The sequence below is a fragment of the Panthera pardus genome, unplaced genomic scaffold (assembly GCF_024362965.1).
Source record: "Panthera pardus isolate Hobbes unplaced genomic scaffold, ASM2436296v1 HiC_scaffold_5, whole genome shotgun sequence".
Classification (NCBI taxonomy): Eukaryota; Metazoa; Chordata; class Mammalia; order Carnivora; family Felidae; genus Panthera; species Panthera pardus.
The window spans coordinates 9,705,936-9,733,570 of NW_026526980.1; the positions used below are offsets into that span (position 1 = coordinate 9,705,936).

At 49.7% G+C, this 27,635-nt stretch overlaps 1 protein-coding gene across 2 annotated transcripts in view; it reads left to right on the top strand.

The window, feature by feature from the left end:
* The window catches only part of XYLT1 (xylosyltransferase 1), a 306,010-nt gene that overhangs the window by 229,777 nt on the left and 48,598 nt on the right, over window positions 1-27,635 (top strand). The window lies entirely within an intron of this gene.

Here is a 27,635-nt window from a genome sequence, read left to right on the forward strand (position 1 = left end):
GCTTCCTCTTGCTTTCCTTGGTCCGAGCTGTGAAACCAGAGGCAGAGGCACATGGCCGCCGGGCTGGAGAAGCATTCTGCCTCCATGAGATGCTGTGGAGACCTTACGCTTGGGGTCTTCCGGCCTGGGATCTGCACCAGACCTGAGCATCACGGGTGCGTTCGTTCACTCATTCAGCTAGTGTTTATTTACTGAGGGCACGGTGTCCCCAGCTCTGTTCAAGGGTACACAGAAGAGACCACAAAACCCCTACCTGCGGGGAGCTTCCATTCAAGTGGGGGAGACCACAACAAAATAGTACGGTGGCATGTGAGAAGAACAGAGCAGAACGTAGCAGCAGGAGAGAGTTGTGATTTTAATAAGAGTGGCTGGGGAAGTCCTTATGGAGAAGAACAGGAGGAGGGGTGAGTTGCTCTGACTGGGAAAGTGGTCTAGGCGGAGGGAACTGCGGCTGCTGGGAATGCGCCTGGTGTACTGGGGGGGGGGGGGGCACAGTGGGGCTCAGTGTGGCTGGAATGGAGTATGCAAGGGATAGAGAGCTAAGAGATCATAAAGATTCCTGCAGTGACATGATGTTCGTTCTAGAATCTGGGAGTCTCTGGCATGTTTGATTAGAGGCAGGGCAAGGTGTTGGAAAGGGAAGCAGAGTGGAGGAAGGGAGGTCAGTTGTGTTAGGCCCGGCAGAGTCACAGACGTGTGTTTTTGGGCTATTGGACACCCACAGGTCTCTGTGCTTGGTCCCTAACAACTGTTAACAAAACAACGGTTTGCGCACATTTAAAAATTGGGAGGTTTCACGTGAAAGTATCAAACGGCAAGCTATTCTCCAACGTCTGCCCGCTGTGGGCCTGCAGGCTGCCAGCCACGATTGTGTGGAGCTGGTGGGGCGGCCAGCAGCCCTGAGGCACTGAGAAACTGAGATGCCACCAGGAACATCTGTCCCTTGGCCCAAACATTGATCTGCTCTTGAAAATAGGCTGTAAAAAAGGAAACCCCTCTAGACGGGGGGACGGGGAGAGAAGGCAAGAAAATGAAGTGTATTTCCTGCTGGAAGGCAGCTCTTTGCTTGGCTGTGTTGTGTCTTCCAGCCTGATTTATCGGTGGGGCTAAAAAGGAGAAGAGGACAGAGAGCGAAGGGCGGGGGGCCTAACTTCCTCTGGTGGCGCGAGGGTATTGGGTGAGGACAGTACTTTCACACAAGAGTCACATGAAGGCATCTTTTAAAAAAAGAAAAAGAAGGAAACGTTTTTGGGCACGTGGGTGGTTCAGTCGGTTAAGCGTCCGACTTCGGCTCGGTCATAATCTCGCGGCTGATGAGTTTGAGCCCTGTGTCAGACTCTGTTCTGGCAGCTTGGAGCCTGGAACCTGCTTCGGATTCTGTATCTCCCTTTCTCTGTCCCTCCCCTCCTCACGTTCTGTCTCTGTCTCTCTCTCTTTCTCAAAAATAAACATTAGAAAAATTTTTTTTAAAAAGTTATCAGGGCAATTTTCAAACACACATACGTGTGCTGAGAACAGTATGGGGAACCCTCACGTACACATCACCTGGTTTCAGCTGGAATCAGGTCGTGGCCAGTGCTGATGTGTCTGTGCTATCACCCTCTTCCCGCGGCCCCACTGAAGCACTCCCGAGACACCATGTAGTTGTGTGTGTGTTTCCGTATACCTCCCAGAAAGGTAAGTTCTTTTAACCTAACATCCACAGGGTGATCGCACCTAAACCATCATTCTTAATGTCATCAAATATGGAAAGCACACATCCCCAGGAGTTTGGGTTTTGAATCAGGAACCAAATAAGATACAGGCGTGGAGGGATGTTCTCTGTTTAAAGCTAGAAATTGTCTCCATCTCCTTCACGATGCGATTCCTGGTGCCTTCCTTCCATCCTTGGTTGGTGGCATCTCATTGTTGGCTGGGAAGCCCTGGGCCCTGGCGGGAACCTGGGGAAGGCACACTCTTTGGCCAGTTTAGGCAGGGTCCACCTGGCACCCTTGCACCTGAGAAAAATGATCCTTAGAAACATACCTATTTTCTTTTGTTCATAGGATAGCAAGGCAAACAGATTATGAAACATGGCAGGCAGATTCTTACTTATTTACTCATTTGTTCAGATGCCCATTCCACAGACGTTCGTTAAGCAACTCCTATGCTAAGCACTAATTGGGCATTTAGTGAGCAAAAGCGCCCCAGGCCCTACCTGGTGGAGCAGGTCCCCTGCCTGTGAAGGTGGAATTAGAGGCGCCATGCAAGGTGTGAAAGAGCTAGAAAGCAAGGGGATGACTAGGGGGTGGACATGGTCAGAGGTCAGAACATCTCAACTTGCAGTTTTAACTTGAAAACTGAAGGATTAAAAGATTGTCAGGCAAATGAGACAGAGATCATTCTAGAGTAGGCCCCAGATCATTCTAGACTGGGCACTGATGACATATTGAGTTGGATGACTCTTTGTTTTGGGGACTGTTCTGTGCACAGCATGACATTTAGCAGCAGCCCCTGGCCTCAGTCCACTAGATCCAATAGTGCCTTGCCTCCCCACCCCCCCACCGACTCATTTGGGACAACCACCAATATCCCCAGACTTTGCCCAATGTCCCCAAGGGGCAAAAATGCTTTCAGTTGAAAATGCTTCTTGAGAGAACAGTCTGGTCAAGACATGGGTCTGAGATGAACTTGATGCATTTGAGAAATTTATAAATGGATGGAATATAATAAACAAAAGAATGAGGAGATGTGAGTATAGAGAAGCACCGGGCAGGGGTGAGTTAGGACCTTCTCCCTCTGTCTTCCAAGAAAGGACTGAGTTCATATGTTGAGCATAACGTCTAATGAAGTAGACACTTCCTTCAGCTCCCAAAGCAAACCCCTTTTACACAAGGGCAAACTGAGACCCAACATCATGTAAGAAACACATGGTAGATTGGAAACGAGAACCAGTTCTGTCCCATTCCAAGGTTGGTGTTCTTTCTGCTTCCTTGGGGAAGTCAGCCGGGCCCAGAGTGGCGAGATGGCCCCAGGCTACCTGGACCACAAAGCAGGAAACAATCCCATCCCTCAAGCTGGGCAAGGTAGTGGTTGCAGGGAAATGCCTTCAGAGAAGGTCCTTGGAGGTGGAAAGGTCACCTCTTGTCCCAAGTCTGATCATTCCTCCTCTGGACCTCCAATGCAGGCTGAGGTCATCTCAGCCTAGATGAAGTTGTGGCACTCGGCCAGAGACCTCTTTAGGTCCAGTGGGCATTCTTGTGCCCAGGGCCCTTCCCGGGAGACTTCCGCCAGATCTCGAGGCTGCCCCCTAGGGGCCCAGTGTTGCTTTGCCACAACCGTAGACACAACCAGGTCACCTGGGCCAGGGTGTCAGGATCTCTAGCACTTACACATCCCCGAGGGTGGGTGCTCCGAGTCCCATCACTTGGCTTAGGGTTTGAGTCCGTGTTCCGCCAACTTCACTAGCTGTGTGACCATCTGGAAGTAAATTCGGTCTTTGTGAAATCAGGGTAGGGTAAGAGAGCCTAACAAAGTGTCAGGCACTTACAAAGGGCTCAGTAAATGTCAGCTGTTAATTCTTGACCTGAATCCAAGGCTGAACCTCCTATATTTCTGAGGGGCCCAGAAATACTTTCCTAGACCATGTGCCAAACCTATTCTGGGTTCCAGAGAAGGGAGTCTTGGTATTTTTAGCTTCTTTAGCTTTAATGCTCCAGGTCTCTCTGTGCCTCTGTCAGTCTGTCTTTCTCCCCCTCTACCCTCACTGTTGTCATTTCCAGCACCCTTCGCCCCCCACCCCCACCCCCTTCTTCTGCCCACTTCACTTTGCCAGCCTCATGGCCTGAGGTACTTTCTGCATCAAGCACTGCTGGTTCCTCCTGCTATTGTTTCTGGGAAGTCGCCCCACGCAAAAACATATGAATTTTGCAGATGAATGGTTTTATCCTGGGCAACTCTGATAGGCTTTCACTTCCCATCTGCCGCTCCATCTGTAGCTTCCAAAACCACTACTTCTCCCGTCCCAGGAAGGGTGAGCACACTTAGCAGCCTTCTCAAAGGGGCACGAGTGCCCAAGTCAGAAGCTTCTAGGAGGTTCTCAAAACTTCGGGGATTTCTGAGGGCAGAGTCCACCCCACATGGCTAGTCTGAGCCATTCTGTGATTTGACCTCACCTCCCTGTGTCCCCTGCCCAACTCTAACTGAAGGGCCAGACTCTCGGCCTCTCAAGTCATAAAGACTCACTGATCTTTACGGGCTCCTAGCCTTGTTTGGGCCCTGCACACAGACAGCCTGGTTGGAGATTCTGAGCCACTGCCCTGGCCTTGGGGACCGTGCACGTTGCCTCTGCTTTTCGCTTCTCAGTTTGTCCACCTAAGAAAGGGACACAATGTTAGCACCTATTTTATAGGAATGTTAGGAGGGGTCAAGGAAATAGTACATCAAGGGCTTAGCACAGTGCCTGACACATGGAAAATTCTGGATAAACACAGGCTATTCTTATTCCAGCAGTGGAATCATGAGGGCTTCACAGGCAGGACTTCATCATCAACCGAGTTGCTTCCTTTGTTCCCTTTACTGAAGAAAAGACTGGTAAAATATTACTTGAACTCCCATCTCTTTTAAAAGCGGGAAAAGCAAAGTTAGACAATGAAGTCCAAATGTCTCAAGAAAACAGGACAGAACCAACTTGTTTGTGACCGTGAACTGTAGCCCTGTATTTGGAATATGCAAGCTAAGTGTGTTTAAAGAATCCAGACCCTCCTGCTGTGCTGTGATGTGACGTGACGTCCTGGCCCGTGTAGGCTCTGGTTGGTGTTGGTTATGGCTGCAGGGCATGGATGAAAATAGATATTTCAAACGCCGAGGTCCTGCTAGGCGTTGAGTCTTCAAAGGACACGATGGTTTTGTTGAGTATATTGAGCTTACTAAGGCAGGAAACTCCACTAGTTAGTATCCTCTAGTTAGATGGACCTTAGAGACAAAACCAAAAATATTTCTCACTGTTGCTGGTTTGAGCTAGTCGTGAGAGACCCCACACTGTCTATCCTACACTAGGTCCTGTGTCCCAGACAAAGCAGATGCAAACAGAAGGAGGGTTGAGTGTGTCCATGGCCCCTCTGAGGCTTTCTTTCTTTTCTTTTTTTTTTTTTAAGTTTATTTATTTTGAGAGAGAGAGAGTAGGAGGGGTAGAGAAAGAGAGGGAGAGAGAGAAAATGCCAAGCAGGCTCTGCACTGTCCACAGCACGGAACACGATGCAGGGCTCGAACTCACAAACCGTGAGATCATCACTTGAGGCGAAACCAAGAGTCAGAAGCTTAACCAACTGAGCCACCCAGGCGCCCCCAGGGCTCACTTTCTGTCTGGCATGCAGATGTGCATGTGTGCATGCATGTATGTGGCAGGGGAAACAGTACTGAAATTTTTCAAGCTAAATCTGGGATCTACTAATTCTGCCTCTTGCGGATCCGCTGCAGTAAGGTCTAACCCAGTGGGGCCCACCATGTGGCCATGGAAGTTACACCTGACCATAGACCCAAACTGCTGTCATAAGACAGCAGAGCCCCAGGCCAGGAGCGTTAAGAGCAGATCTGTGGTGCCTCAGCAGGAAGCTCCAGCTCATGACAACAGGAACTGGGTGTGTCAGGGACTTCCCTGCTGTTCTAGACCAATGTTTACATAGGACCGATGGAGCCGAACTCACATCCAGATCCAACAAATACCTACTGTGCACCTACTGTGTGTTAGGCCCTCTGCTGAGGCTTTTAACATACACTTTGTCTCAATCCTCATTCCTCAAAATGTAACTTCTCCTGTGTAAGAAAATTTAAGGAGGTTAGTAATAAAACAGAACTTTGAGTAAATTCTGCAGGAAGTCAGACCCTGGGTGATCTTCACAGCACAGGTCCTGCTCAGCCTATGCTTTGAAGTTACGTTAACCAGTACAGATGCCCAGGCATCTGTGTGCAATTGCTTCCCTGCTTTTCATTCTGTTGGTTGCTCAGTGATCTTTCAGTGCTCAAAGAACTCCTGTTGTTAATAGCAAATCGCAACCACAGCAAATGCATATCCCTGGCATAATTCTGAGTGTTTGACATAGTCCCGACAGCAGCTCTATGACGTGCACACTTTCAGTATCCCCATTTTTCAGATGAAAAAACCGAGGCACAAAGATAAGAAATTTGACTAGAAGGATGCGGCCGGTAAGGTGGCAGAGCTTCCCTTTTTTTTTTTTTTCTTTTAATGGGGGCAGAATTCACTTAACGTGTGATAAACCATTTTGAGGAGTTTGATCCCATGGCACGGAGTGCATTCACCACCGCTGTCCGCTTCTAGAACTTTCTTATCATCCCAAGAGGAAACCCTGTGTCTATTAAGTAGTCCCTCCCCATTCACCTTCCCCAACCATTTCCCGTCAACCACTAATCTGCTTCTATGAATTTGCCTTTTCTGGATATTTCATACGAATGGAATCATACGATGTGTGACGTTTTGCGATTGGCTTCTTTCATTTGGCATGTTTTCTCGCTCATCCACATCGTAGCATGTATCAGTACTTCGTTCCTTTTTATGACTGATTTTGCTCTTCGACTGTGTGGATATATCACAGTCTATCTGTTCCTCAGTTGATGGACCCAGAATTCTTAGGGCTGCCCACAAGCCCAGTCTCTTGGCTTGGATTGTGCTGTGTGCCATGAATGGAGGGCCTCGTCTGGCTTAAGAAGTTATGGCTCCATTGCCCGAGACTATACACGGCCGTGGTACTGAGGGACTCAGGGCTGAGTCATGGGGATGCCAGGGCCGGGTGGCAATGATGATCTGGCATATCCCTGTCCACGCAGGCCCAGTGACCTTTCCCACTCAGCCTGGCCCTCCTTGACTGAGTTTTCAGTCTCTGGTTGGCTGAAACAGATTTGGGTTTGAAGGTAGAAAGATGAAGGCCTAGAATCTGAGCATTAAGCGTGCCTCTTTCCTTCCTGAATCATCCAGACCCCTTTTGAAGGCAGCTGAAAACAGACTTCTACTCCCACAATGAGTTCAGGAGATGGGGCTCCTTCTGACCTCCTCAGTCACTCAGTAAATATGTACTGAGCTCCTACTGTGTGCCCGACACTGGGCTGGGCAGCAGGTATTCAGCAGTGAGGGGAAGCATGTTAGACTCTGCCTTCATCAGAGGTCAGTCAAGGGTGTGGACTCGAGCCAGACCACCTCGGTTCAAATCCTAGCCCTTCTGTTCACTAGCCGTGTGAATTTGGACTTGAGAAAATCACTTAATGTCTCAGTGCCTTAATCGCCTCATCTGTAAAGTGGGGATAATAACAGCATCACCCCATATGGTTGCTAAGAGGGTTGAGTTCCTGTGTGTGAAGTGCTTAGCACACAGTAGTGCTGTCCATGTGACAGCCCTTGTTATTAATAGAGGGAAGATGGGCATCAATCAGAATGATGACACAGATGCACATACCATTACAAGGTAAGGCAGGTGTTCTGAAGGGAAGGAAGGGGTGTAAAAGCACCCAGCTAGTGTAGCTCCCCTGAGCTGGGGGCCTGGGACACCCTTTGAAGAGGCAGCATGTGAGCTGAGATGGGCATGATGGGTGTAGTTCCCTAGTAGAGCACGAGGGGTGCCAGGAGAGTGTTCTGAGAAAGGGGTGGCATGAGCAAAGGCCCTGCGGTAGGAGGGACCTTGGCCTGTTTGAAGAGTTGAAAGAAGGCTAATGTGGCTGAAACACAAAGAGCAAGGGAATGCCTTTCTACCAGTGAGGTAGCTCAAGGCCAGTCCCTGCAGGGATTTTGGATCACCTGGTGGGTGGTTTAATTCTTAGCCCTGAGCTGTGTGGTCTTAACGAGGAAAAATCACCTTCACAGTATGAAGAGATCACTTAGGCTGCTGTGGCAGACAGTTGCGGGGGGCGGGGGGGGGGGGGGGGGTGGAGCACAGGTGGGAGTGGAGAGCCCAGCAGGGAAGGAGGTGGTTGCTTCTGCTGACCCCACAAGCACGCCTAGAGAACCCCCGGATGCTCGCCAGTCCTCTCTGGAGGCGGGCGTCCTGGGAGTCGTCACACGCTGCCTGAATGCAAACAGCCAGTCTTCTCATCACACAGAGCCCGGCAGCCGCCTTCTTTTGGGGACCAGGATCCCACCCTGCGCGGAACCGCCCCACTGGGGAGACTCACAGAGCAGGGGCTGGTGCAGAGAAGCCGGCACGCCCAGCGGTCAGGACAGCACTGAGCGTGAGGCAGCCGGGACAGCCTGGTGATTAGTGGGAGGACCATGAAAGAATGTGACTCAAGACCCCTCTTGGTTCATTTGTTTTTAACTATGGCAAAGTACAGTAGCACAAAATTAACCATATTAGCCATTTTTACGTGTCCAGTTTGGTAGTGTTGAGTACATTCCTTCACACTGCTAGGCAGCCAGTCCACAGAGCCCTTTTCATCTTGCACAACTGAAGCTCTGTGTTCCTGATACGACAGGTCCACATTGTCCCCTCCCTGGCTCCTGGCAGCCAGCACTCTGTCTTCTGTTTCTGCAAATTTGACTCCTCTAGGTCCATCCTGTAAATGGGATCATACGGTGTTTGTCTTTCTGTGACTGGCTTGTTTCACGTAGCGTAATGTCCTCAAGGTTCATCCGTGTTGTAGCAGGTGTCCGAATTTCCTTGCCTTTTAAGGCTGAGAAATAATCCACCACATGTATATTTGTACCACACTCTGCTTACCCATTCATCCCCCACTGATGGACACCTGTGTTGTTTCCATCTCTTTTCTGTCGTCAACAATGCTACTGTGAACATGGCTGTAAAAATATTTCTTCACCTCCCGGCTTTCAGGGGGTTCTGGGGGATATACCCAGAAGTAGAATTACTTCTACTTCTGTAGATTGTATGGTAATTCTATTTTTTATTTTTTTACAGCCATTGCACACCATTTTCCACAGCCATGCACAAGGCTCCAGTCTCTTTCTTTACATCCTCGCCAAAATGTCTTATTTCTGGGTTCTTTGATAGTACCCATACTAATAGATGTGAGGTGTTTCTTACTCTTTTTAAGGAGCATAGATTCCTGGAGCAAAGAGCCCTATCACCCTTAGAAGTTTTGAATAGCTGACATAGCTCTCCCTAGAACTGCAGGGAACTGTCTCCCCCACAGGCCACGGCTTTCAAATGATTCTTCTAGAACTTCTTCCCAGCCTCCACCAGTTCACTTCATTTCACACTCCGCTCACCAGTGTCTGGAAACCTGTGCACCCACCACCTCGTCACTCCATCCAGGTCTGCAGAATTCCGCCCCAGCCGTCTCTCTCATGTACATTCCCACCCTCAATCCCCTCCGTCTTGGCCCGTCAGACCCTCCTCGCCACATACCTGGGCCATCAGAGTCCGCCAGGAGGACGGAGGTGCTCCAGAGCCTGAAAATGGGCTGGAGCTTCGAGACCTCGAGAGCTTACAATCTCTGGGAGAAACGGAGATTGTAGAAGTTAAATAATGACAGGGTGCCGTGATGGAGAATAAAAGGGGGTCCTACTTTAGTGTTCGAGGTAGATAAAATGCCTGTCAAGAGTATGTTTAAGCCACGTCCTGAAATGGGGTCCACTATGGAAAAAACAGGAGTGGAGGTGTCAGGCAAAAGGGAACAACATAGGCAAAGTCCCTGGGGCAGAGAACAGCCAGCAGAGCTCAGGAACGAGAGGGAAGAGTAGTAGGGTGGAGCAGAGCAACGGAAGTGGGGAGGGAAAGAAGCAGAGTCTGGAGAAACACACAAGGAGACTTACCAGGCCTGTGTCCCTCTTCCTTCTCCTGCCCACTTACCTCTTCTCTCCCTGCCCTTAGCCTCTGTCCTAGTGTCTTGGGGCTGCTAAAAGAAATTCCCATTGACTGGGTGGCTCAAAACAGCCTGCAGAACCTTACAGCTCTGGAGGCGGGGAGTCTGAAATCAAGGCGTCGCAGGGCTGTGCTCCCTCTGCAGGCTCTAGGGGAGAGGCCTCCCTTGGGGCTCCTTGCCTTGTAGATGCATCATGCCATTCTTTGCCACCATCTTCATATGACCTTATGGGGACATAAGTGGTTGGATTCAGGGCCCACCTTAATCCACTGTGACCTCATCTTAACTAATTATATCTACAGAGACCCTCTTTGCAAATAAGGTCACCTTCTGAGGTGCCAAGTGGATGGAAATTTGGGGAGGAAGGATGCCCTTTGGCCTCCCATGGCCCCTTGCTGGGCCAAGCACATGAGGCAGCTGCCCTGTGAGATGGGCTGATGCTGTCCTGGGTCTCCAGCAGCATCTGGAGCCCACTATGAAGGCAGTTCTTAGGTGGATTCCCTCCTCTCAGCGCCATGTTGGGATGGAACTGGTATTTTCCACTTCCGAATTTCCTTCCTTTTTAAGGGATCCCAGTGTGACCCTCCCTGTGTCTCTCAAAATTCAACAGCCATGTCCCACACATCTACCTACCACGCACCGTGTCCTGGGGGTGCAGCAGGCCGCAAGACAGGGTCCCTTCACAATGAGTACAGTCTCCTGTCACATAGTTCTCAACAGGGGAAAGTCAGGGTTCCACGTGATGTTTGGACATTTTCCTGCAGATGCCTTTAAAATATCAGATTCTTTAAAAACATCACAACGCCACCCAGACCAGTTGAATATAAATTCCTTGTCAGAAGCAAGAATCTGTGTATTTTTTAAAGCTCCCCACATGATTGGAAGACACAGCAAGAGTTGAAAACCACTGATGTCGGAAAGACGTGGTCACTTAATTACAGTAACAAATAGTAAGGTAAATGCTATGATGGAAAATTCTGTAGTAGCCTTAGTACCTTGTGGGAAGTCCTACTTGGGGGCCCAACACCCAGGTCTGCAGGTGTGACCATCTCTTGTTGGCCACTTTCTTGGCATTTAGCCACTTTCACTCTCTGGGTGCTCAGAGATGCACATCCTCTCTCCTGAGACCCTCCGACCCTGGTGTGACGCCTTCTGAGGAAAACTCCGCCCAGATAATGTGCAAGTTGGAAAGGGTGTACCTTCTCAGGCTGTTGTTCATGAGGAAGCTGGAAAGACATGCCGGTAATTATGCCGTTAGCAGGTTTGTTTGCATCTAGTAGCAAAATAATCATTTCCTCAGCCCTGTTATTTCTCAGCCTGACAGAGCGCACTCCTGCCTTAGCAGAAATGTGGTTGGCTTTCCTCTCGCCAGCTGGTCTGGGTTTCTTTCCTGAGCTGCATCTTCGGTTGGACAACCCATCGGGCTCTCTGGGGGAAGGGCAAGGACTGACCCAGAGCATTCCCTGGACAAGCGGAGTGAAGCCCAGGTTCGGAGAGTTCTCATGGGACTTGGTGGAAAAGCACTGAGGCTCTTGAGAAAGCCAAGGGTGGTCATATCACTTTAAAGCGCTGTCTTGGCTACCAGATAAGGAAGGATGTTCTTGCAAGAATAAGAAGTTTGCAGGAAGAAGGGCAGAATGATGTGACTGTTTCACCCAAGGGATGCCGCTGTTTGGCTTAAATACGTTCCAGCCATATTGTCTCTGTGCTTACCATTGTGTTCATTTTTCCATTCTTTGATCACTGGAAAAAAAAAATTCCAAGTCCCAGGGAAAGGTGGTTCGATCTTGCCCCCTATGTCCATTCTTTGCCAGCAGAAGTAGAGCGCTTTGGTCATTCATTCATTCATTCATTCAACACATGCTAAGATCCTTCTGGACACCAGGAAGTGTTGTAGGCAGCACCGTGCGATAGGACTTCAGCGATCGGAATGTTCTATGACTGTGCAGCAGCCACTAGACATGTGTGGCTATGAAGAGCTTGAAATGAAACTTAAAAACAAAAAGAAGAAGGGCTTGAAATGTGCCCTGTGGGGCTGAGGAGCTAAATTTTAAATGTGATTTGGTTTTAATTTGAATGTAAACCAATAGCATATCAAGCAGCACAGGCCTAGGTGATCACGTGGAGTACTGAACAAAAGCAACCAAAAACTCCGGCCTTCACGGCCCTTCCGTTTGTGTCACGGGGCAGAAATACTTCCGCTGGAGAGAAGTGCACCCCTGTCCACAAGGTGAGGGAGACTGGATGCCGCCAGTTCAGAAACCCACGTGGCCTCTGTCCTCTGCCAGTCTGATGCCAGTCTCGTGGGATCCCGGTGTGACTGTGCACTGAATTTCGCAGCGTATGCTCTTCCTAACTCTTCCCTCCCCAGAGCTCAGGGCGTGCTGCTTCTCCTTGGCAGTGGCTGTCTGTGTGCCTGGGGTTGGGACATTTCCCTCCCTGGGCATCTTCCTGCCTGGTGCGTTTTGCATGTGTGCTTCTCAGGAAAGCAAAGCCTTCATTTATGTGGCTTGCCCGCCAGTGGCCGAGAGCAGGGTGGTGTGCGTTCTGGGATGCTCCAGGTGCATCCAAGTACAGTCCGGGAGTTTGGCTGTGAGCCCCGGGTGGTCCACAACATGGGTGATCTGCACCGGCGAGCCCGTTGTTCTTCCACACCCTCCCCCCTCACATCCCCCTGCCGGTAGGGGTTAGTGTCAAGGGCAGTCTGGAGGGACAGCATGTCTTCAGAGGTCAAGTGGAATAAGGGAGGAATGTTTCCGCTCCCTTTTTATTGATGATAGCAGAGGTTTGCATGCGATGGGCCCAAGGGACAGGGTTAAGTTCCAGCCATTGGGATGGAAACTTGCGGGTGGTGGTGGTATTCTTATTCTTATTCTTATTCTTATTATTATTATTATTATTATTATATATTTCCTCCCTCCCCCTTGCTGCCACTCAGAGTCATTGCCCACTGTAGAGAGTGGTCCATAGTGGAGTTTCAAAGTAGATGACCGGTGAGTCTGCCAGACTCTGGGGGTGCCTGGGGTGCCTGGGTGGCCTAGCTGGTGAAGCATCTGACTCTTGGTTTCGGCTCAGGTCGTGATCTCCCAGTTCATGAGTTCAAGCCCCACATCGGGCTCTGTGACGACAGTGCAGAGCCTGCTTGGGATTCTCTCTCTCCTTCTCTCTCTTCCCCTCCCTTGCTTGTACTTTCTGTGTCTCTCAAAATAAATAAATAAACTTAATAAAGAAAAAAGGGATCTGCCAGACTCCCGTAGCTAATCGTAATGCTCATCAGCTAGCATTTTGCCAGTACTGAACCATCCAGGGAATCCCCGGCCAGTGTGTCCTCAACCCCAGAAGGCAGGTGCTGTGGCAGTATCCCATCTTGCAGATGAAGAAACTGAGGCTAAGAAAAGTTAAGGAATCTGCCCCACGTCTCACCCCGGATGGGGATCAGAGCCGGAGTCCGAACCCACACTTCTTCTATCACTAGAGGAGAGACAAGAGCTGAGTTCTTCACCAGCACGTCCTAGTGCACCCAGTGGGCAGCACGGCTCTCCCACGCGTCCTCCCATGTGAGTCCACGTGCTCTCCACCTGGATGAGAGTCCAGGAGGCAGACGTGTCCAGGAGCCAAGAGAGCAGCAGTGCAAGCCAGAGCCTGAACCCAGAGTCGTCCGTGTTCAACAGCTGCCAAGCCCCCATCGCTTTCCGCTTTAGCTCCGCTGGATGGAGGAGGGGTGGGGCAGAGAAGGGCACGAGGCTTAGTGAGTCCGAATGACCTGCCAAAGGTTACACAGCTTGGCAGTGGCCGAGCGGGAATTGGCACGCGGGCTCAGTGACTCCCAAGTGCAGTGTGCTTTGTGCTCCATGAGGTCGCCCAGCGCGATGCACAAGCCCTTGACCCCAGGGGAAGAAGCCAGTCAGACAAGAACTTGAACCCCAGCACGTGGCCGCCGTGGCTAGAGTGGCCCCATTTCCAGATGGGCGCTCTCCCTCTCTGGCCGGTAAAAGATCGGGACTCTACCAGTTGTCTCTGCTCAAGGTATAGACTGAGGAGCCAGCTGTCCTGCATTAGCTGGGACTGCCCTGGCTTTCAAGTTCCTTTATAATCCTGTCCCCTCCTGATTTCACCCTTCAGAGTCTTCCCCTAACTGCTGGACCACGGTGCCTGATGGAACCCTCACTCATTTAAATGTTAGCCTCAGCAAGGCTAATTCAGAAAGAATGGCTGCCGTCCCTCCAGATATGCACAGTTGTTCTACAGCAAAATCTAACCAACGCTGGCATTTTCTGCACCATTCCTCGCTCCGCCAGGGCACATGAGAGGCCCTGTGTGTCGGCCTGACCTGGGCTTGAATCTGTCCCCTGCTGCCTGTATCATCTTGAGACAGGTGACTCCAAGCTTCCTGGGTTTCCATTTTCTCACCTGGAAGAGGGAGGTGATCATGTTACTTGTCAGGAAGCCACGTGAGGAACAGCAGCCACGCGGGGATCCGAGCCCTGCCTCAAGTCCTGCTCTGAAAGCTCTCTGATAAACAAATGGGTTAGAACACAATGGCTCAGGCCTGGCTCCCACCTCCATGGGGGCTCATGTTCATCCCTACCACCATCTGAATGTCAGGACCAGGATGCTCAGCCGTGCCGACGGGCACAGAGGAGAGAGGGGTGCCAGGTCTGCTGGGGAGACCTTCGCTACTGTATCCACCCAGTTGCATGAAGGGAAGAGGCAAGAGAGAAATGTGTGGCTGGTCCTCGCCCCAAGGACTCAGGCACAGCCGAGGTTTGAAGCAAGAAATGGGAGAAAAAGTAGTGGAGTGCAGGTGGGGGCTTTCACCAGATGGTAACCCAGCCCCTGATAACCCTGTCCAAGAAATGTCTCTGGCACTGCATAATCATACCATCAGTTCCTTCTCCTTTTGGGAGAGTCTAGGAAGGAGATGAGCAGATGGGGCCCTAATATGAGAAAGCCAAACAGAGCCCCTTCCCCACAGCCATTTCCTCAGGGTGGCATTATGGCATTGGGAGACACTCAAACACAGGACCTAAGCCAGAGCTGGGCGTTTATTACAGGCGCTCACGAAGTGGTTCTCCTATTATTATCATGCAAGCTAAAAATCCTTCACAGTTCTTAACTGTAGACAAAAAAAAAGCGTGATCTGGCCTTTTTTGTGGTCGTTTTCTTTATTCCTTCCTGTATTTTATCTCTCTGTATCCTTGTACTGCTATTGAAATGCAGACCCAGAGAGAGCGCACACACTTACCTTTGAGGAGATGCGGTGGTCACAGGGAGTCCTGAAGGCTGTTGCCTTGGTCGGAGCCCTGTTGGGATGTGTCTGCAGTTGAGCAAACCTGGCCCCCACTGCCCTGCCCCCCGTAAGGCTGTTTGAAAAGACCCTCCTTGTCGATCAGCCTGCTTGAGCTCAGTGGGCAGAAACACCACTGTCCTTCTCCATTCGGCTTACTCTTGAATCTGTGTTGCTACAGTCTCCTTCAGTTTCAAGGTGGAATGTGCCTTCACAGTTCTACTCCTAAACAAACTCACCGTCCTCACCGCTCCACCCCTCTCCCCAGGCTCAAGTGATACGCCTCTGGCCAACCTGGTGGCCATTGCAAGGCCCCTAGGCAGGGTCAGAACGTGGCTCAGACATCTGGATGGGTCCACAGCCTGAGGGATAGTGTCACGAACAGAAGCCTTTCTCCATCGCCCCTGTCCTTCTGAAGTGAGAAGCCCCACCCAGTCCAGATGGATCATCTGGAACCCGGATTCTGGCCTTGGCCCATTGCCCATAATGCCACATAATCAAGTAGAGGTTGGGGAAAGAGGAAGTCAGTTGGTGCGGGCCAGTTTTCCCAGGGTGAGGGGCCCAGTGGAATCCCACATCAGTGTTTTGCTCCCTTGTGGAGGAAGAATGGAAAGGGTGTCCCCCAGAGCCACCGCCTGCCTCCTGTGTCCTTTACTCCTCCAGAGGATTCTCCCCGGTGCAATTTAATCGTGTCCATCAGTCAACATTACTTGGCAAACCCAGCTAGAGGCGCAAACATCACCTCCCCTTTCTCAACGTAATTGCGCTCTTTGGGATGCTGAATGTGGTTTAAGGCCAAGCAGTTTTTGATTACAGAGTCAATCTTTGTTTAAAAGTTTGCCGCCCTGGGGATGTTTCTAACAAGTTAGTTTAAACAATGCATTCTCCAGGCACCTACAGCTAAATAGTCCCATTAATCCAAATTGCTTTGCCAGGGATGTGGTGGAACCTTGTCCACTCCGGGGTGGCTTCTGCCCGGCTTCATTCACTAGGAGCGACGGCCGCAGGACTGGGAGGCAAGAGCAGCTGCGTGGTCATACACTGACTTACCAGGAGACACCCCTCTGCCAAACGTCCCCACCTCTGTACGTCCAGTCCTGAGTATGTGCGGGGGACTGAGCCAAGTGCTTCCCAAATCTCACCTAACCTCTCAGCTGCCTGGTGAGATGGGACCTTCAGCATCCTCATTAGAGAGAAGGGACATGAGTTTGCCCACCATTGCTCGCTTCCCGTGAGACGGAGCTCGGACTTAAACCCACCCGCATCCTTAACCACAAGCCAGGGCTTCCCAAGTCTAATTCACAAGCCACTTGCAGCGTGCAAGACGATTTAAAGTGGTATGCAGACATTTTTGAAAACGTCGATATTTATTTATATTAACACATACAAGGAAGACCTGACATACCCCAGATTTCTGAGGCTGAAATTTTATTTAAAAATACAGTTGAGGGGCGACCAGGTGGTTCGTTTGGTTAAGCGTCCGACTCTTGACTTTGGGTCAGGTTACCATCTGACATTTCTGGTTCGAGCCCCACATTGGGCTCTGCATTGACAGAGCAGAGTCTACTTGGGATTTTCTCTCTCCTTCTGTCTCTCTCTGCCCCTCCCCCACACTTGCTCTCTTTCTCTCTCAAAATAAATAACCTTAAGAAAGTAAAAATACAGTTGATCCAAATAGGAAAATGTTAAAGCAAATATACAAGGTGTAAGTGGCTCTTCAGTCAATTCCACAAGTATTTATTGAGTGCCTATTGTATGCCCGGCAGTTTTCTGGCTGCTGGGGTATAGCAGTAAATAAAGTATGTTACTGCCGTGCCTCCTTCCATGCTGGTGAGGGAAAGAGACAAGACATCAGCAGGTGGATGGCACATCCAGTGGAAATGTGTCCAAGGGAACATACAGTGTGGATGGAGGAGGGAGGGCCCAAGAAGACACTTAAAAAGGGGGTTAAGGCAACAAGTTGAGAGGAAGGTGTGTGAAGGGTCACAGAGAGAGAAGCACAATGGCAGAGGTCAATCAGCTTTTTTTTTCATAAAGGACCAGGTAGTAATTACATCAGTTTTGTGGGCCAGATGGTCACAATGACACAGTTCTACCGTTGTAGCAATAAGGCAGCCGCAGACCATACATAAGCAGATAGGCTAGGCTGTGTTACCATCAAACTTTATTTACGAAAGCAAGGGCAGACCATTGTTCACAGACCCGTGATCCATACCATTCTGCCAGGTCTCCCACATTTCAGGTCATGGCCTTGCCCAGAACACACAGGTTTCAGCCTCTGCAGATTCGCTTCCCCACCCACCATCTTCCCATGCATGGCCTTTATAGATGGTTCTGCCCACCCAGGCACTGGCGTGCGATCCACTCCTTGCTTCAGATTTCATGACCCTGGACAGAGAAAGAATGGTAAGGGCTTCTGGTAACCTCCCCCAGACCCTGGCCTGGACTCCCACTCAGCCCTGGGTAGCTGAACTTGACACTAAACAATAGTCTCCTTTTACTTTATTTTCCCCAACCTGCATCGCTTACCAGTCCTAAACTGGAGCTGGAGAGCAGTGTGTGAACTACAGCTCCCCCATCCCTGTCTCCTGACCAAGCCAGCCAAGAGGGGATGGGGAGTTTGTTCACAGAGTGTCCTCCATGACTATAGGCCTGTCCAACCTCACATAGTATCCTTCAGCCAGAGAAGATCATACGTTGTTCCCATCAGCCTTCTCTGTACAAACCCGTCAGAAATACCGTGTACCCATTAGCACTGTAATTCACCCTGTGCCACCTTCCTCATTCTGAATCAGAAAGGTTAATGATGTTGAATCCCAAGACTCATTGATTTCAGCACTTACCCCAACTTCCTGCTCCCCCTGAAAGCACAAGACTCGTTTCTCTTTCTTCGGCTGACCTGGCAAGTTGCTGATGAATGCCATGATGCCAGCTAATTCTCCAAGATTGCCCAGAGTGACCAGACCTGTGTACTTGTACCTTCTGTATCTCTGGTTGATCTTGTGGGTCCGGTTCCCCACCTAGATGTGTTTGGGGTCCCTGTCTGTAATCTGTCTCACGAGTCTGCCATAGGTTGCCACGTTGATTTAGGGAGAGAGAAATTTTTAACCAAGACAATGACCACGAAATGCATTCTAATGAAATATCAGCTTTAGGACCTCAGTATTGATTGATTGATTCATTCAGACAGTCAGTCAGTCAATACACACTTGTAGAAACATCCAGCGTGCCAGACATTTGCTAGGATCTGGGGTTATAGCTACCAATAGGGTAGTTAACATCTCTGCCGTCACAGATTTGACCATTAAATAATCACATCTTCACGCCATTGTCAGGAAGGAAGTTTACATGCATATAACGTAGGAAACCACTGTGCATATAACCGTTTCTCTTTTCAGGAGTCAGAGAGAGCTTCCTTGGAGAAGTGTCTCTGAGCTGAGAATTGAAAGGACAGAAGGAATTAACTGGGTGAACAATGGGGCATGAGTGTTCCAAGCAGAGCGGGCTACAAAGCCCTGAGACACGAGGCAACACGGACCATGCATCAGGTCAATAGCGGCTGGTGTGGGCAGGGGGATAAGCACATAGAGAACCGGGCTGGAGAGTTAGGCGGGGCCCAGACAGCCTGAGACCCTGAGAGCCTGAGTTTATCCTAAAAGCAGCAGGTTATCTTGGGAAAGTTTTAGGTTGGAAAGTGCCATGATGAGATTGCCTCAGCTCCTATTCGGTTGTTTGGCATTGGGGGGAAAAGGAAGGAAAGAAGAAAAAAAAGTAGAGAAGTCTACCAGGCTGCTGGAGAAGGAAATATGATAGCGGGTACTTTGTGCGAGCGGATGTGTGCATGATAGCTCAGGTAATTACTTTCCAGCAGGCTATTCCCCCCTGTTGTTTCACCGCTATTATTTCTTCTCTCTTGGGCCTCTCTGCGGCACATAGTGCTCTTCGTCTCCGTGCCTCGAGGGGTTCCTGGGGAGATACTATAAGCTGGAGCTGGACCCAGAAACCCTCTTTCGGTTCTCTGTTTGGCAGAAATTTTCTGGGGCTCGGGCCTTCGGGCATTGTAGGAAAGGGATCAGAAGTGTGCGTGTGGGGAGTCCGCAGAGTCTGAATCCATTCGTCTCGTTTACTGGCCCCAAAAGCTTGGGGCAGGTTGCTCACCCTTGGCACACCTCGGTTTTGTCATCTGTAACATGGACAGCGTCACAGTGCCCCACCGCAGCCTTCGCCCTGAGGATGGAACTTGCAGGGCCTTGCCTGGCACAGAGCAGGTGCTCAATGCACAACGACCGTGGGGTGACCTAGACGGGCCAGTTCGCTAGGTTGACAGTTCCACAAGCACGGCAGTGACAGGTCTTCTGCTGAGGCTGTGTCTCTAGTGCCTGGCACAGTGCCTGGCATGTCGCAGGAGCTCAGCGAGTTCTCTGTGCAGTGAGGGCTGTAGGAGCAGACTGACGGTCGGTGGCCACCCCCTACAACGGCGGCAGGCGGCAGCCCCTGCTGTCATTTATTCCTACGTGGCGGAAGACTCGCTGATCCTTCGTCCCATGTTGTTCGCTTCCACAACTATTAAATGGCATCTCTGAGCTTCTTTGTGGATTGAAGACCAGTGGAAAGGTTTTGTCTTTACTTATTTCTTTCAGCTAGAGGCATTTTCAGATTTTCCCACCATGAAAATGGAAAACATTCCAAAGTGCCAGAGACTCGATTTCAGGAGAACAATGAGCCGTGATGGGTTCTCATAAATCCTCAAGTTGGCTCTGCTGCTTATCCACTTAACTGGAGGTGCCAGCACAGACCCAGGGGGGCCCCCGTGTGGGAGCCCAGCAGGGGGGGACGGTGGCACATCATACTTGCCCGGCCACGGACATCACACTGCTGGCTTCCCTGCAGCCTGGGAGAGGGTCCGGATCCCAAGTGATCTCTTGACGTCGTGTGGCAGGGAACCTAGCTGTCCCCATCTTCCACGAACAGGGCCGGGAGGTAGACGTTGTGCTGTCCACCTTCCCTCCGTTTCCGTGACCAAGCCTTTGTGCCAAAGCCCTGGGACTCTGAGGTCAGGTGGCCGCTTCTGTTACACATGGGCTGTCTGAGCCAGAAGAGGTCATGGAACTTCTTTGTCCCTCCTCATCTGCAAAATGGGTGATAATAATGGCAGCCACCACGTGAGGTCTTTGGGAAGGCACAGTGAGGGTGGACGCAGATCTGGTTCCTGGAGCGCTTGACCTCTGTCCCCCGTAGTTAGCAGCCGCAACAGCCCTGGTACTAGAGAAGCTAGGCCGGCTTGAGAAGTCAGTGTGTCCATTGTGAAAGGAGTCCAGTGCTGCCTCCTTTCTAGGGGAGTTGTGAGGATAAACACGTAGAGTGCACGAAACGTTTACAACACGCCTACCATGGTTGTCATCGGAGCTGTGTGATGATGAACTTTGTTTTTTTCGCTTTGGAATATTGGAGTTCAACCGATAGAAATCACCACGAGTGACACGTGGTACATTCACGATGTGGTGCAACCACCATCACCCCGGTGCCGGACATTTGAGTCATCCCGAAAAGCTAGTAAGCGGTGGCTCTTTGTTCCTTCCTGTCCCTGGGCCCCGGCAATCACCAGTGTGCATGGGTTTACCTATCCCGGATACTTCATATAAATGGAACCCTGTGATATGTGGTCTTTTTGCCTGGCTGGTGTCATTTAGCATGATGTTCACAAAGTCCAGCCACATGGTAGCAGATATCAGTGCCTCATTCTGTCTTACGGCCAAATAATACTCCGCTGTAAGGATGTACCACATTGGGTTTCTCGGTTCACCCTTCCGTGGACGTTTGAGTCGTTTCCGCCTTTTGCTGTTGTGCATAGTGCTGCTGTGAACATTTATATAGAAGTTTTTGTTTCAACACTGGCTTTTCAATTCTTCTGGGTATTATGGTGACTTTTTACTGTATGTGGTTCAACTGCCTAAGAGAGAAAAGGAAAAAATAGTAAGAAGATAAGGTAGGTAAAAAGGGATTCCAGCTTCTGAGGGTTTCCTTTTTTGGCCGACCTCAGCCTTTTAGGGGGCAGCAAGGGCACCAGCTGCAGAGACATTAGTCTGGGCTTTGTTCTCAAGCCCTTGGGCCATGTCAGCACCCCACGGGCTTGGCTTCCCCGGGGAAACACCTGCTGACTGCAGCTTGCAGTGTGGTGTGCCTCGGAAAGCCAGGCCTCCTTGTCCATCCCTCAGAGGTCCTGAGTAACAACAGCTCTGGGATAACCAGGCACTTCCTGTGTGCCGGGTCCTAGGCCAATAAACCTTCACACACGTGATCTCATCAGTTCTCTACCCCCCTCAGACCAGGACACTGAGACTCAGGATAAACTAGCTTGCAAGTTCGCACAGTAGGCTTTAGAACCAGGTCATCTGATGCCGAGCAATGTCCCTGCAGACCAGTGGCACATCTGGCTGTCACTCAGTGGGGCTCGTCTCAGCTGCACCTGCCCATTTATCTATCTGCCTTAGCATGAAAGGGATGCCATGTGAGTTTATGAATTCCATTTCAGGAACCTGGCAGAGCCTTAGGGATTCCATTCAGCGTTTGTCCCTGTAGGTCTTAAGCAACTATTAAGTGCCACACATTGTGCCACCCGCACCTTTCTTAACGGGGGTTCCTTGTGGGAACCTCAGAACACAGAAAATGATCAGAATGGCTCTTTTCTTGATTCTTGCAAGAATGGTCTATAACTAGTACCGTTTGTAATACATGGGAGAAAAGCTAATCCAAGGCATACGGTGGGTGCCTCGAGACACTAGGGGTCAATTCTCACAGAGACTGGTCTCAATCGTCACTGTTCCTCCAACATCTAGAACAGTATCTTGACATGTAGTAGGTGTAACGGTAATGTTTGCTGACTGGATGGATGTGGGATATAGTGATATGAACAAAACAGACCTGCTCCCATCTGGCACACATCGTGTTTTACAGTTTACAACATAAACCTCTTTTACAATCCAAACCATTTGAATATTCAAGGACCAGCACTGGAAAATATTTTATCAGTGATCGATGAACTTGTAATAGTACCTTTCAGCATTATTATATGTGAACAGGTTTTCGGAATAGTCCCAGATGACAGTAAATATTTTTTTTAATTTTTTTAATGTTTATTTGTTTTTAGAGTGAGAGAGAGACACAGAGCATGAGCAGGGGAGGGGCAGAGAGAGGGAGACCTAGAAATCAAAGCGGGCTCCAGGCTCTGAGCTGTCAGCACAGAGCCGGATGTGGGGCTCAAACTCATGAACCCCAAGATCATGACCTGAGCCCAAGTCGGACACTTAACTGACTGAGCCACCCAGGCGCCCCCAAGTATTTTTTTAAGAAACACTCTGTCACTATCAGTCAGGAACACAAGGGGAGTGGACGTAAGGTATTCTCTTTGAGTAAACACCTCAGGAATATCCGGAAATGAATGACTTTTACCCAAAGAGCAGGAAGTCTGAGTTCATAGTCCAATAAAACCTGGGAAAGTTACCCCTCCTTGAAATAGGTCTGTGCGACTCAAAGTGATACCAGTGGTCTAAAAAGCTGAATTCCTATCTAACATCAGAACTCAACACAATTTTTGGCATTTAGGCAATGCTCAAAAATGTGTAAAAGGAGAGCGGAGGAAAGAAGGGAGGGAGGGCAGAAGAAAGGAATTTATTCCCCAGCCCCAATAGTAACACATTTAGTACCTACTAAGTGCTTGCTGTATACCAAGCACCCATGCTAAGTGCTTAACCTCCATGCATCATTCTCTTTATCTTCAAAACAGCCATACAAAATGTGTCCTATCATGATGCCCATTGTTCAGAATGCAAGTGCTCCAGGAAAGTGTTCCCGCCCAAGGTCAGACAGTCTAGTGAGGGTGGAGTTCAGCCAGTCCTGCTACACAGACTTAGTCACCTGCTATACTCTGCCCTCCCTGCCCCTCCCCCCCAAATTAGAATCTGAATTGGCCATCTTCTTTAATCACGTTTCATCTTACATTGTTATTCTACTAAATCTTTTACTACCAATTGAAACTTCTCCCAGTGTGGAAAGTAGGTGACAGATTTCTCTGGAGAAATTTCAAGTGAGCTGTCCTGAGGCCCCACTGGCCAAGTGGAACCTAGCGCTGCCCCAGACGCAGTTTGAGAACCATTCATCTATGTGATAAATTCTCTTTTAAAACATTTCAGAAGCTTTTGCCTCTAGCAACTGCCAAATTACAACCTCAGAGCCTGTGTCCTCTGTTTAAACAGCCTGATTTCTTGTATAACTTCTCATCAACCCTCCAAAATAAATAGGCTTAGAATCTGCGAGGAAAGAAGATTCTGGATGCAGCATGTCCTCGTCCCCTAGAATCAGTCTCTTGAGCCAAGAATCTGTGTCCGCTTGAGGTTTGCAGAGGTGGCAAGACGTTTGCTTTTCCACGGAGGAGTATGTGGCTTCTCTTCTGTGTTCCAATGCATTCGGATCCTATTCCGGAAAGGACAGGCTAGGGGACCTGGCAGGCTGCCCAAGGTGATCCATGACAGTCAGCTGTCCTTTGAGCTCAGTCCTGCTCTGGGACTGAAAGCAGAACTGACCTGACCCTGAAGTTCCAGGGGATGGAGATGCTTGTTGTATCCTGTCAGCCGCAAAATACAGAACCTAGTGCTGGAGAAGTAAGAGGAGTAACAGCAGCCTTAAGAATAGTAGCTACATTGTAGCGTTCTACGGGCTAGGTTACCCAGTCTCGGTGTGTGGCTTTCCCCTGCCCACCATTCAGTATCCTGTCCTACAGCACTCCCAGTGCCTGTGTATCTGTATCAGCCTGGATCTTCCAGTAGCAGGCAACAGTTAATACTGTCGTATTTGACTTAATCGTCACAGCAACCCTATGAAGTAGACATCCTCATCCTCAGTTTTAAAGATGAGGGAACTGAGCTTCAAATCGCAGAAATGACACGCCCAGGGACACGCAGCCGGTAAGTGGTGGAACCGGGACTTGAACCGACATCTCTCTGGTCTCAGGCTCATTATTGTGAACACTCCACACATCAGTATATTTATTGTTGGTGCGTTAGGGATGTCCATCTGGTGAAACTGGAATAGAGAAATTATTATGATGGGTCACTGCTGTCATTTGAGCAAACCCAGGGGAGTGTGGAATGGTGAAAAGAACTCTGTTCTCAGCCATACACGCAGATGGAGAGTTGAGCTTATCAATAAAATTTCATTCAGTTTAGTTCTCATTTATACTCCAGCCTGTTCCCGTTGATGTGACCCTGAGCCAGTTCTTGGAAAGACAATTGGGGGTTAACAGGCGAATATATGGGAAGGATGGTCCCAGCATAGGGAACAAAGGTCCTCATTCTGGAATGCAGTACAGACGGGCTGAGCCCCTCGGAAATGAGCAGGGGGACTCATAGACATCAAGCTGCTAGAATGTGTGTTTCAGGCCTATGCCGGACACTGAGAAAATAAAGATGAACCAGAGAAAGTTCCTGTCATCGGGTAGTTTACAGTCAAGGGACTTGAACATACGTAACTTATTCTGGGCTAGGCACACAGGCAGGTAGGATTAGAAATGTCACACAGCATGATGGAGGTCTGGCAAGTGGTGGGCATGCCTTTCCTCTGGCATTTCGAAGCAAAGGATATGGGGGTTTCTGTTTACTGAGCACCAGCCATGGGCTAGGCGCTATGGGTGCCTTACCCACAACACACAGGTGTCTCAGGTACCATTTTTATCCCCGTTTTGCAGATTAGAAAACTGAGGCTCAGCCAGCTTCAGGAATTTGCTCAAAATCAAATAGCACAAAGTGAAAAAGATCAGGGAGAAATTTCTGCAGACACAGCTTCCGTTGTAGCCAAGTTTTGGTTCTCTCCCATAGATCACGTTTACTCTTAAGATTCAGTCTTTCTGTGTCCTCCAAAGCAGGCCTCTCTTCTTGCCCAAAAGCAAATCAAATAACTGGCTGTAATCAGTCATCGTAAGGGGATGCAGAATTTGGTTAACCAAATGTTCTGCTCATTTGAGATGTCTCGTGGCATATGAGGACAACCAGATTTCAGAAAATTAAAATACAATCAAACAGACTTCACATGCACACACACGCGCTCACACACACAAGGCTGAATGGCAATTTAGTTCTGCATTCATGATTCCAGCAGTGTTCCAGGATCAGGCATGGCCTCCGGGGCGCTGATTCTTGTCAGTTACCTTTCCATTATAGCCGTCTGCAGGAAGGGCTGACATGTTAAGAGTTCCCACTGATGGAAAGTCAGATAAACTGCCTCTTAGAATGGCTTATGTATGTTTAAAATGAAAAATGTGTGTCTTACAAGTGTTCTGTGAAAGCGTTGAGGCTTTGAGAAATGGTTTGCCAGTTCCTGCCAATGCAGTGAGCATGTTTTAATTCTGCATCGGTTTCTCTGGTAACAGAAAGATAAATCCAATCAAAAGTGACTGAGTTTTATTAGCCAGGTGGCTCCCCAGTTTGCTGCCCGGCTGCGTGGAGGGGAAGAGCTGTTCCCCTGGTGTCTCCAGGATGCTCGGTGCCTTATTTCACCTGGCAGTTCACCCCATATCACAGGAATCTACCTGTCTGTCTGCCTTCTCCACTGTCCTCTGCGCTCCTGGAGGACAGAGACCATGACCACCTTATCTACTGCTGTTCCAGGTATCTGGCACCCACCCTGTCAGGGGGTAAGAAATCATGTTTCCAGGAGAGCACAGTTTTACGCGACTTTTCAAAGTCACAGGAAACACAGAACATTTAGAAAACTTCAAATAATGCCAGAGATTCAGCAGCCAGGCCAGCTCACAAACCACTCTATATACCTTGCTAAGGAGTTAAGAGCATTGTTCTACAGGGGACAAAGTGCCACTGAAGGGTATTAAGTAGAGAGGGGATACAAGCAGACTTAGGTTCTAGAAAAATCCTGCAGCTGCTTTCTGGAGGATGGATTAGAGTGGAATCTGAAAGCTGGGGCAGCATTTTATCCAGTTCACTTTTCCCTGGGTACCAACAGTGGCTGTAAGTACGCCCACAGGGCCGAGGAAGAAATACAGTACCTAGGTCTTTCCATACATTTCCCACTGTGTCTTCGCAGAAGTGGGTCTCACTCCTCGTTTTGGCTCTGTAAGATCAATCAGTGATTGCCCTTCTCTTATCTCCAGTGCTTTGGCTCTTGGCTCTTCTGCGGAGAACCCTGAACTTGACCTTTCTTTGTGTTCTGGAATTCTGGCCTTCCTGAGAGATTTCCTAGTAGACAAGAAGACTTGGTAAGGTCCAAGCAAAACCTGCCTGGAGGGTCATGGACAGAGCATCAACAGGATCTCCCCCGCCCCTCCCCAACACCCAAAAAGAAATAAGCCATGTGGAAAAATGGGTTTGAATCCATCTGTGAGCCAGAATGCAGCGAGAGAAACCCAGTGGCTAGGGCTCCGATTTTAGACCAGCGCAGCAGAAAGGCCCACACTTAGGAGGCCGTATCTGTGTCACCTTCTGACATGCAGTGTGTGTTCGACGATGGGTCCCCTTAGAAGGTGGCTGCAGTTTCAGGTGCCTGTTTCCCGCCTGGCTGTCCTTGGAAAGAAACGGAGGGCACTCCTCAAGCTGATCCAGCATGAGGAGATCAGGATTGCAAAGAGTCATGTTTTGGGCCTGGAATGCGAAGGTCCAAGTCTGTAGTCCACCTTCCTGCAAGACTTCAGCCAAGTCATTAAGTCTCTTTGTGTCCTACTTTATTCATGTATCAACTAGTTCCTGTGTGATGGGGGAATTGTGGGTGAAAGGGGGAGGCATAGTTAACACAATGAGCAACACAGGCATGGTTCCTGCAATCGTTACTAAGTGTTTTCTGACTGCTTCACGTTCCCCTCTCCCCCTCCAGTTCAAAGACACAGGGAAAAGCATGTCCAGTAGAGGAAACATTGTGGTCAAAGGCAGGGACATACATACGAGTGAATGACAAAGCTCTCTGCCTTGATGGCCACGAGCCCTGCACGCCAGTGCTCCCCTGGGGCATTTATTAAGAATGACGGCAATTATTTGTTGCACATCTAGTGTCAAGTCCAGGAAGAACAGAACGGAATTAGATCCAGTGCCCACCCATCTCACAACTATAGCCAGGCTCCTGAAAAGTATTGTCCAAGGTGCCCTGCTTGAAAATCCCTGTGCTATTAACAGACAGATGGGCACCAGCTGGAGCAGCTGCCCCGGGCACTGGATAGTTCTGCACACCCCACACCACACACACACGCACACACACACCTCGCTGCCTGACGGAGGCTCATTCCTGTCCCACTGGCTGTTGGTACCATGGGGAAGCAAGAAGGCCCTTGCTAGTCCTGCTTAGCCTGCCAAAGAAGCCCACCAGCCTCCCCAGGAAAACTCCCCCACCCCTTTCATCACCTTTGCCATTTCCTTCCCCCTCCCCATATTCCTGGGAGCCCACTGGCTTGGTTCCTGCGTGATGGTGTGAGCCCCGTCCTGGCTCTGGGCGTAGCCTCAGTCTACGTAGCGTGCCTTTCTAAAAGCAAAGAGACACTAAAAAGTGCCCT